Here is a 9,905-nt window from a genome sequence, read left to right as displayed (position 1 = left end):
CCTCCACAGTACCAAATCACAACAACAGTCACCTCAAGGTTCTTGATATTGCAAGGTAAAGACCCCACAATAATACAAAGGAAGAAGTACTTGGATTAAAGTACACAAAGGTTTACTGTCACAGGCAAACAGAGTTAGCAGTGAGCGGAAATATAAAAGCAGAATGGCTAATCCTTCTATGAGGGAGTTGAATAAAACTCTATACTGCTACGATCACCAAAGGAAAGGAGTCGTATGTAAAGTGTAAAACCAACGTCTGTGACTAGCGACCTGTCCACAGCCGCCCACTTAACAACCCTGAGATGGGTAAGCAGTTTGGAAAATGGATGGATGGATGCCAGCTGGACCAGGAGCTGGTGCCTGGTGAGAAAAAGCGTTCTTTGTTTTTTCCTTTTAACCTCTAGCTCAAACATGCAGTACTGCAGCTGTACCTTAGCGAGCTGTAATACCTCTCAGCTGAATTTTCTGTCATGTGGCATTTGGCCCTTCTAATTTCCACGTCTCTCTACACGCCACATTATTAGGCAGATTAATAAAGGCCCAAAAGAGAGTGGGCTGCATAGGCTAACAGTCACTCTTCTGTTCTGATATGAGATTAGATATTTGGGGCAGGTCACTGCACAACATCAAAGACCTGACCTGGTATATCTGCCCCGGTTCAGTGGACAGGTAGTCTGTCCCAATAACGCCGCCCGTCTAGAGACATAAAAGGAACGTAGTCCTCCTCTCAGGCTCATCTACCTCCTGCACACACACATATCGCTCTCTGTTTTCATGGAGCAGTAGGTTTAAATCCCCCTCCCGGGCTAAGACATGATCATCTGGAGTCCAAACACAATTCAGAAGGAGACTTTCATATTTATTTGCACACGTTTGCCAAGTTATTACACAATTCATCCGTTCATGAATCAGCTGTCTTATTTTCATGATGTGTTGTCATTCGTTCCTTTTTTCTCACCAAACAAGGATTTTATGTTCTGTTTATGGCATATCCAGATGTCTCCAGATGTTTCCTTAAGAAGTAAAATGAGAACAAACACACTGATCTGATGTCAGCAGAAACACACACTACCTATCTCTCTTTGCATCCTATCCCTCGCTCGCTCCACTTAAAACAGCTGATGTCGTTCCAATACTACTGGAGAAGTTGCATAGAGAATATGCATCTCCCAGTGTGTTTCCATTCACTGGTTTCCAGTCAGGCCAAACTGACTCATGCAGGTTATGACATAACACGCCGACTCAGAGAGAGGAGGAAAGGAAACAGAGCTGCAGTATCGTTTTATACTTCTTTCTCTCAAAAACCAAACGTATGACAGAGAGTATTGAAACAGTGCCACAATGCCTGACTGCAGGACCAAAACTCAACTCTAACATCATTAAAAGACCAGCTCACTCATATTACACGACATACCCTGTGATACTCGCTTCTAAAGGGGTTTTCCACACAGATGCTTTAAATCCAGGGTTCTCAGACTGTGGCAAGCCTTGATAACATCTTACAGAGCCTCTCTTCCATTCAAAGCGAATGAAGCTTGTAGTAGAAAGTGCTCTGAGTACGAGTCCAGTCCCTCATAATCCACTACACTTTTCTTCAGTGTGGGCAGCAAACCTCCAGAGCACGCTTAATGTTTTTAAGCAGCTTACTGAGAAGCTAGTGGAACTCATGGGTGTGGGATCAAGAGCTGGTGTCGGGTGTTTCCTTTCCCTTTTTATTAACCCTTTAACTTTAACTATTACAGGTAGCTGCCACTGTGTCTCAAACATGCAGCACTAACACTGGACCGAAACAAATCTAACAGCCACATCACTAAATGCAAAATGAAGCCGAGCGGCTATAAACTAGAAGAAAAAAAGTGAAAGAATGAATGAAATGAGGAAAGCCCACCATCCTCTGAACAGACACACTACAAAGATGAAGAAACAGAGTTTGATGTGTGTGCTGGATCTGTAAACTGGCACCCAGTCATTAAAAACACTTCCTGCTTCCAGTTAAATCCATCAGTCTCTGAGATTTCTGTTTGATGTGAGTTAAACAGAGTGAATGAACTTTTTAAATTGTGCCATTTACAGCTCTGAAAGAGGACATTTGATAGAAATTCAGCATGAATGGAAGAATCAGACACACAGCAGTGTTTGCTGTAAGAATTCTTCTGTCGACCTGTGAGACAAGCATGTCTGCAGTAATCCATACTAATGTTAATCTCAAGTACAAAGCAAAGTGACTGCATGGGGTAATCCCTGTGTAAAGCTGCCTTTCCAGCAGCAATTTGTAATGCAACAAGTTGCAGTGAATGTTTCTGCTCTGCTGTGGATGACAGATGGAAAAATGATGAGGTGTCTTTAGCCTCCGGCCCAAACCTTGAGGGTCCCTTGTAGACTACATTGTAGTCGTGATACTTTGCGCACACACACACACACACACACACACACACACACACACACACACACACACACACACACACACACACACACACACACACACACACACACACACACGTAGAGACCTTCCAAAAACATCTCCATCTGTAGTTATGTGCCTCTAATTAGAACATGACTGTGTATGACTCACACATCAGAGAGAAGTCATCATTTCCCAGCTCTCCTGAATTTCCATGCCCTCTGTGCTTAGTAACTGTTTCTCTACAGCATTGCAGTGACTCAACAAAACATATCTGGAAGCGAGGCTGTTGGAGACTTTGCCTTCTTCAGTTTCATTGCTTTGTCTTGTTTGTTTTTTTTTTTGGTTTTTTAAAACTTTTTCTTATCCCTCGTTTCTTCATTTCTCTGGTTCCCCTTTCGGGTGCCCTGTTCTGCATTCGAGTTATGACTTAGGAATTCCTCACCAGTGTTATGGTGTAACCATGGCAACCCCAGTCTGAATATCCCATGGTAACTAGATTGATGCTTCATATAAGTCTCACAATATTAGTTACTTTTTATTCCCTTTAAAGGTTAAATTTGGGAAACAGCCCCCCGTGATCTGTTCTTTTCTTCAAGTTTTAGTTTTGAAAAGAAACATAAAAAATCTATTTTTATGTGGGGGAAAGGTCATTAAAGCATTGTTCAGAAACTAGTACATACACATGTAAATGTGCAGATTAAATACGAGCAGGTCGGAGAGGGGACAGCAGGGTGAGACAGGTCACTCTGTGGGGTAATACATCTCGGTTAAGTTATCCAAAGAGCACATTGTCCATTCAGCCTCTGATACATGCTAATATTTATCAAGACCAAGAAGTTAACAACTCAGATTAAGCTTTCCCTTTCCACCCCAGTGACCACAAGGAGAGATAGAAAGAAAAGAACCGTCATCTAGGAAATATCATGTGTTATGTGGAAAACTTGATCTGGAAAGTCCAGAAAGGTTTTATTTTTACGTTCACTGGCTGCTGTCCAACTTTCAGGCTCCTGAAAATAAATGTTCCTTTTTACAGGGAAACAGTCCTTCTGAGAAATCCCTTTAAGTCCTTCTCAGCTGTAGGATAAAGCTGATGTTTTGCAGGGGTGACCAAAAACACCAAAACTACATGGTTAGCTTTGTACAGGTAGCTTTTTATGGTTAAATGTATTTATCTGGAAACGTTAAACATTTTCAGTGTACCTACTTAATGCACATTTATGATTGCTGGGGTCAATAACACATTATTCATGAATATTTATAGTGGCTAAATATAAAGAGCTACTGGAAAACAGCATAATTCCCTCCTCACTGTTAATGCTTGAGAAAGATCTGCAAAAATATTTCAATCTTGAGATTAAGTTTGAAAACCGTCGCTGTAAAGAAAAGGCTTCTATGGTGGTGTTAGGACACAAATCACATCTGTCTGTGAGGTCTTCCAGCTGCAACACACACACACACACACACACACACACACACACACACACACACACACACACACACACACACACACACACACACACACACCAGACCCCCTTGTGACTCTTGTAACTTCCTCCCATCCAGCATCAGTTCCCTGTGGGGGTCCACGGCCCACTGGATTATGGGCTGTCACCAAGAGATAAACTGAATGCTGCAGTGGTGACATCATCTGTCTGTTTGTTTGTTGGGTTGTCACTGGGGAATTGAAGAGATGGGATAAAGGAAGGAGGAGGGATTGGAAGCCAAAGAGAAAAGTGGAGTTTTGGAAAAAGAAGGAGAAACATGGAGAAAGAGGAAGTTTAATAAAACAGCAGACATTAAAAAATTCCAGAATAAGCAGCTTTAACCCACTTTGTCTTCTGAGTTTGTTTAGCCCTCAGTAAGTGCACTGAATAATCAAACACTCACAGTTTGCACTTCCTCGTCGTTTGCTTTCAGAGGAGCTGCTTAGTCTGGTTGGACTTTTCAATTAACTGCAGCTCACATCTGTGTATTATTCTTAGAAGTTAACAGTAACGTCCTCACCAGCAGGATTATTTGGACTCTTAAACCTCTGAAAGCCGTTGTGCTCAGGATTTCACAAAGTAAAAATGTATCCAAATGCATCTTCTAATCTTTTGTGGTTTTATCCAAAGAAAAAAAAGAAAAATCAGATGTGCAGAAAAAAGTATTTCTAATCAGGTAATCAGATAAATATTATTACATGTCATGTTATAGTTAATGCAAAACTTAACTTGCCTTCAGAAACAGTAAATAATGCAGAAAAATCACTGAAACAAAACATCAAAGTGAGACCTTGAAAGCATCAGATTACTGTGTTATCTGTCAGCTTTAAAGGTAATAGGAGGTCATTCTGTTTGAAATGAACCAACCAGAGTTTTAACACTGTTTTCACTAAAGCCATAATTTATATTTGTAAACATACAGAACTACAGATTATGAATTAACTTTTTAACTGCAATCGTATTTACCTTGAAACATTTAAAATGATCTTTAGCTACATCATGCACATTAACATTTCTGCAATCCTTGAGCCTGTTTTCGTTCAGCACTTACAGTTTCATTTTGACTTCTTCATTCTGTTTAACCAACTGAATTATGATTGTACAGCATACATCATTAATGACTTTAAAAACCAGGAAATGGGTGCACGTTTGAATCACTTCAGTCTTTGTGATGAAGTGTTGAAGCCTCTATATCGTCTTTTAAGCTGCCATAGCTGAGCCCTGTTAGCTTCTCCTTAGTGATCACCGTGGACTACACCTCGTAGTCCTCCTATGAGGAGTATCAGTTCAAATAAATATGTTTGTTTTTGTTCATGTTTGACCATCTGTGTCTGCTACTTTCACCAGACCCTGTGTGTCACACTTTCCAAGTGGGTAGGACGACAAAAACAGTGTGTATCCCCATGACTGTAACAGTGGATGTGGTCCATGAGGTGTATATGACACATTAGCATGTTTCCTGTCGCTTGTTCTAATCCGGTGGTTGTGGATCTGAATCATTCATATCTACGGTGCGCTGAAGCTCGTGGTGGTGGAGATGGTAGAGGCCATTCCGCTCTCACGCTCTCTCTGGTTGTCATGCAGTTTTCCTGCACGTCTCCACAGCAAATGGCTGCGGCTGGGTTTACACAGAAAGGGTAGATATCAGCCTCTCCTGGGGGGTGCCACCCGCATATAATCCACATTTTTACAACCATTTTCATTTGCTTTTTTGAACCAGGCATCTTATATGTGTCTAAAACTCAAGAACAGTCAAATAAATGAGCAAACACACTGTGGGAAAAATAAAATGTTGTTTGATGTTGATGCATTTACATTTGTGACAGTTTATTACTAAAATACTAAGATTGTGAAAGTAAGATCCAAATGTAAAACCTTTGCTGGTGGCTGTGATCGCAGTACAATAATTACTCAGCTGCAGATATTCATGGTACATTTCAAACCAGATCTGAACAGGTACAAATCGTGAGATCTGAAGATATCCAAAACTAACAGAAGTGAGAAACGTGTTGGGCCTGAGCGTCTAATCACTCCATCTTTCCTTAGACTGTGAAATCATCTCCCCGGAGGAGAAGGAAAGCTGGAGGAGTAGGAAAAAGAGATGAAAGCAAGAGGCTGGAAACAGAAAAAATGCTAAGAGAGACTTTAAGTGAATTTTTTTTGTATAATTCAAATTTTTAATATGAAACACAGGTATTTGGGTCTGTGTACATACAGCATGCTACTAAACAATATGTAAAATGGCACTAAAAACTGGAACGAGTAAAATAAATGTAAAAACCAAGTACTAAAATATAAATAACTGATCTTAATACATGTACAATATTACACAATGTGTGGCAGGGAACAGCAGCAACAATTCACAAAGCTTATATTCATTAAAGCCTGTCGTCGAGGTCCAAGGTTATATATGTATTACATAAAATCATACAGTATTGTACATTTAGTGCACACAATGCTTTAAGACCTACTGAGAGAAAAAAGGTGAATGCGTGTAGAAATGTGTAGCTGTCACAGACAATTACAGGTTTTTGTGTCATCATGCCATCGTGCCACTCCTTCCTTCTTTTCTGATGTGTCATTGCCAAGTTTGTTGATGGATGAGCACAAAAATTGTTACAGACATTCATACTTCCTTGCTTGAGTTCATTTTATTGTGAAAGGTGATCTCCAAAAAGTCTGGACAAAATCAAATCATTTAGAAATAATCACACACACACAAAACTCCAGGCAAGAGGACAGAAAGGAGCTCCGAACTCTCAAGAATCTTTGTTTAGAGCCAAAGGAGACTCCTCTGAGACATTACAGTAGTATGCAAGGAATGACCGTTGCTCAAGACACACTAACACACTTAATGATTATAAGAAAGAAGGAGGCAGAGAAGAATGAGCGATTGCCTGCACAAGCAGACGGCACCAAAAGGCTTTCGGACGAGCGTGCCGAGAGAACGAAGGAGAAGGAAACAGGAAAAGCTGGATGGGAATGTGCAGTTGCTTTGCAGAGGCTTTGCAGCTGTGACCTCTTTCACTTGAACACTTGTCCTCCTTCTCAAAATGATCATTGTGCATGTGTTGTGTAATGCATTCATAGAGTTACAGTATGCTTTCCACACGTCAGCATTAATCCTGTATTTGCACTTCCCAAATTTCTCAACTCTATATTCACTTTTATTATCAGCTCTCACGACGCCCCCGCTGCCTGGAGCTTACTCATATCATCTGCAGAAGACTGAAATCTTCTGGAAAAATTTTCCAACCTTCCTTCTTTCGCTTTTACACTTTCCAACTTTCGTTCACCTTTTTCTTGACTTTTTATGCGCTCTCACAGACCTTCCACTTTCCTTCTTCAGTGCAGGATGTTTGCCAACATCAAGATCTTGTGTAGTCTGCTCTGGTTTCTGCAACCTTTCAGCTAAATCCGGGATGAAAAGATTAAACAGCTTACAGTGTTTCATATGCTTTATAATAAAATTTGTATACTTTTACGAATAAAAGGAGGTGTGGTGTCTGTATCCATGCTTTCCTTTATTCCACAGGTCACATAATGGAACTATTTCCTGAAATTGTGGTCATCCTGCTTAATTTGCTTTTAATAGCAAATTACCCTTTGAAACCAGTCACTTTAACCGTAACGACGTTCATGCATTGAAATGCAAAGCCACATCGGGCATTTGGTTTGCACAATAACAAGATAATGATGTTAGGTTGGATTTCCAGCTTCATCATTGTCACTCATCACAGCAGAGCAGTAGCAGGAAGAGATTAAGTTAACCAGAGATGGGTCACTCAAGTGAGGGGACCCACAGGTTGAATTACTGCAGTACATAAGTTGTTTTTTTGGGGGGCGAGTTTTATGAAAAACCAAAAAACAAAAGTGGATTATTAAAGTTAAAAGTTTTGTTTTAGATGAAAGCATCAGTGAGGGGAAAAGTAACCACAGAGCGGAAGGATTCCATTTATTGTTGGCAGTTTCCTATGGTTAGCCTCAGTTTGGTGTGTAACAGCATTTTAATGTCACATAATTATCTCACTGCATAAGGTTGGTTTAAAGATGATTAGCTCATTACGCTGGCATGATTAGATGACGCATGTTGTTTTCCTGTCCTTTGCTACACGCCTGAAGTTGTTTGTTCCTCTGCTTTAAACATTTTTATGGTTTTCTGTTGTCACGAGTTGTACGTTAAAGAAGAAAGAACGAACAGCTCGCTGTCCCAAAGGCATACGGAGAGACGAAGAAGCACAGCGCATCATGTTGTCGGCCAGTAACCAAAAACACATGTGAGGCTTTCTGCTCTCAGGAGCGATCTTTCCTCAGTTCTTCAGAAACACTGGATTCAGCACATGGGATAGGATGACCTGTGTGTCTGCTGACATACAATGACTCAGACTTTTATGCTGACAGCTGTTGAATCTGTTTCATATTTCTAAATTTTTGAAAAGAAAATATGTTTACGGTCATGCAGCACACGCCGACAAACTTCCCATGCATGAGCCAAAACGTAACGGGCACACTGTGGTGTATCATAATCAGTTCCCCTGTAACTAATCACTGTCTCCTGGTGTGAAGCAAATGCTCAATAAAATGAAGTGTTACGACAGATGTCACAGCAGAGCCAAATGATGCCAACATAAAATCTCTCTAACGCCTCAAAAATGTGCCCAGATTTCCTGACGCACATAACATCGCAGTCAGAGCGCCTTCGCTCACATTTCACCGTGGCTTGATTGGCTTAAATTACCAGCTGGCTGCCGATTAATCTGCTTTACTGCTGTAACTGTTGAGCTCATGACATTGCAGAGGAAATAATGACACCCAGTGAGCTGTTTTTCATTTCTAGCAGGGCCTGGAGCGTGAAGTACACATCAAGCGGTAACCCATGTAACTCCAGTCTTTGTACCATAAAGGTGTCTGCATTTACATTTCAGGACATGTCCACATAAAAGCTAACTTTGCGCAGCAGAACTGCTTGCGAATCAAAGCTGTTAATGCGGTTAATATCCTAAGCTGGAGACTTGGGTGCAGTTAACTATGAAGGGCTTTCCTTTTATTAAACCATTAACTTTTGACGTTGAATAAGTTTCCAGATTCTAATTTCACTGTAACCCCCCCCCCCCGTCCACAAATGTCTGATTCACTTAGAGTTTTTTTCTTCTAAAGATAGGTATCCATTTGCAGTGCCGCCTGGCTTTTCTCACTCCCCTTTAGCAATCCCCAAAAGAAATAAGCAACTCCTGGTCAGATGTAATTCACTACTCATGCTTTTTATGAGTTCGACCGAAATCAAATCCAATCAAAAACCAATGAAATGTGGAAGCTAAGAATCAAGAGGATGGACGGTGGGTGAGACAGAATGGCAAACCTCTGGATTTGCACATTACAGAAGTTAGTTTGTATCACAGTGGACTCGTTTCAATAAAACACCTGGACATAAACACTTTCCAGACACTGAAACTGTAGGCTACTGGAGACTTTCCAGACACTGACGCCATGTGACCTAATTCCTGCAGATCGCTGCTCAGACTGTATAAAACCTATATGCCAAAACACTGCATTGCATCAGTGCCCTGCAGTAAAGCGAAGCCTGGTTGGTGCAAATGAAGCAGAGGAGGAAGCTTCACATGAGATGCTTTTTATCTCTGGAGAAAAGAGGCGAAGTTTGGTCTTGAACCTAGAGGCAATGCTGCTCCCCTGTAACCACCAGTCCCCACCTCTCCCACTCCCACCCTCACACACAGTTTGTTAAGTTTGGTAATCTGCGTGATGAAAGGTTATTTTAGAGCGATTCTTCTTCAAACATAAAAACAAACAAACAAACAAACAAGCAAACAAACAAATAAACGAAACAAAAGCAGGACAAAGCAACATTACATATGAATGATCTTTGTTTCGCAAAAGCCTGCCTGCCCCACGTCTGCGTGGGTAGTCCCTCTCATTGTTGCACCTCCCCTCCTCCGCCTGAAAGTAAGCCATGCCCAGATAAATCACTCCTAGCAGAGAGTGGTAACCTGCACACTGGG

Source organism: Pelmatolapia mariae, linkage group LG16_19 (assembly GCF_036321145.2).
Source record: "Pelmatolapia mariae isolate MD_Pm_ZW linkage group LG16_19, Pm_UMD_F_2, whole genome shotgun sequence".
Classification (NCBI taxonomy): domain Eukaryota; kingdom Metazoa; phylum Chordata; class Actinopteri; order Cichliformes; family Cichlidae; genus Pelmatolapia; species Pelmatolapia mariae.
The sequence above is the reverse complement of the archived record's forward strand: the minus strand, read 5'-3'. Positions refer to the sequence as shown.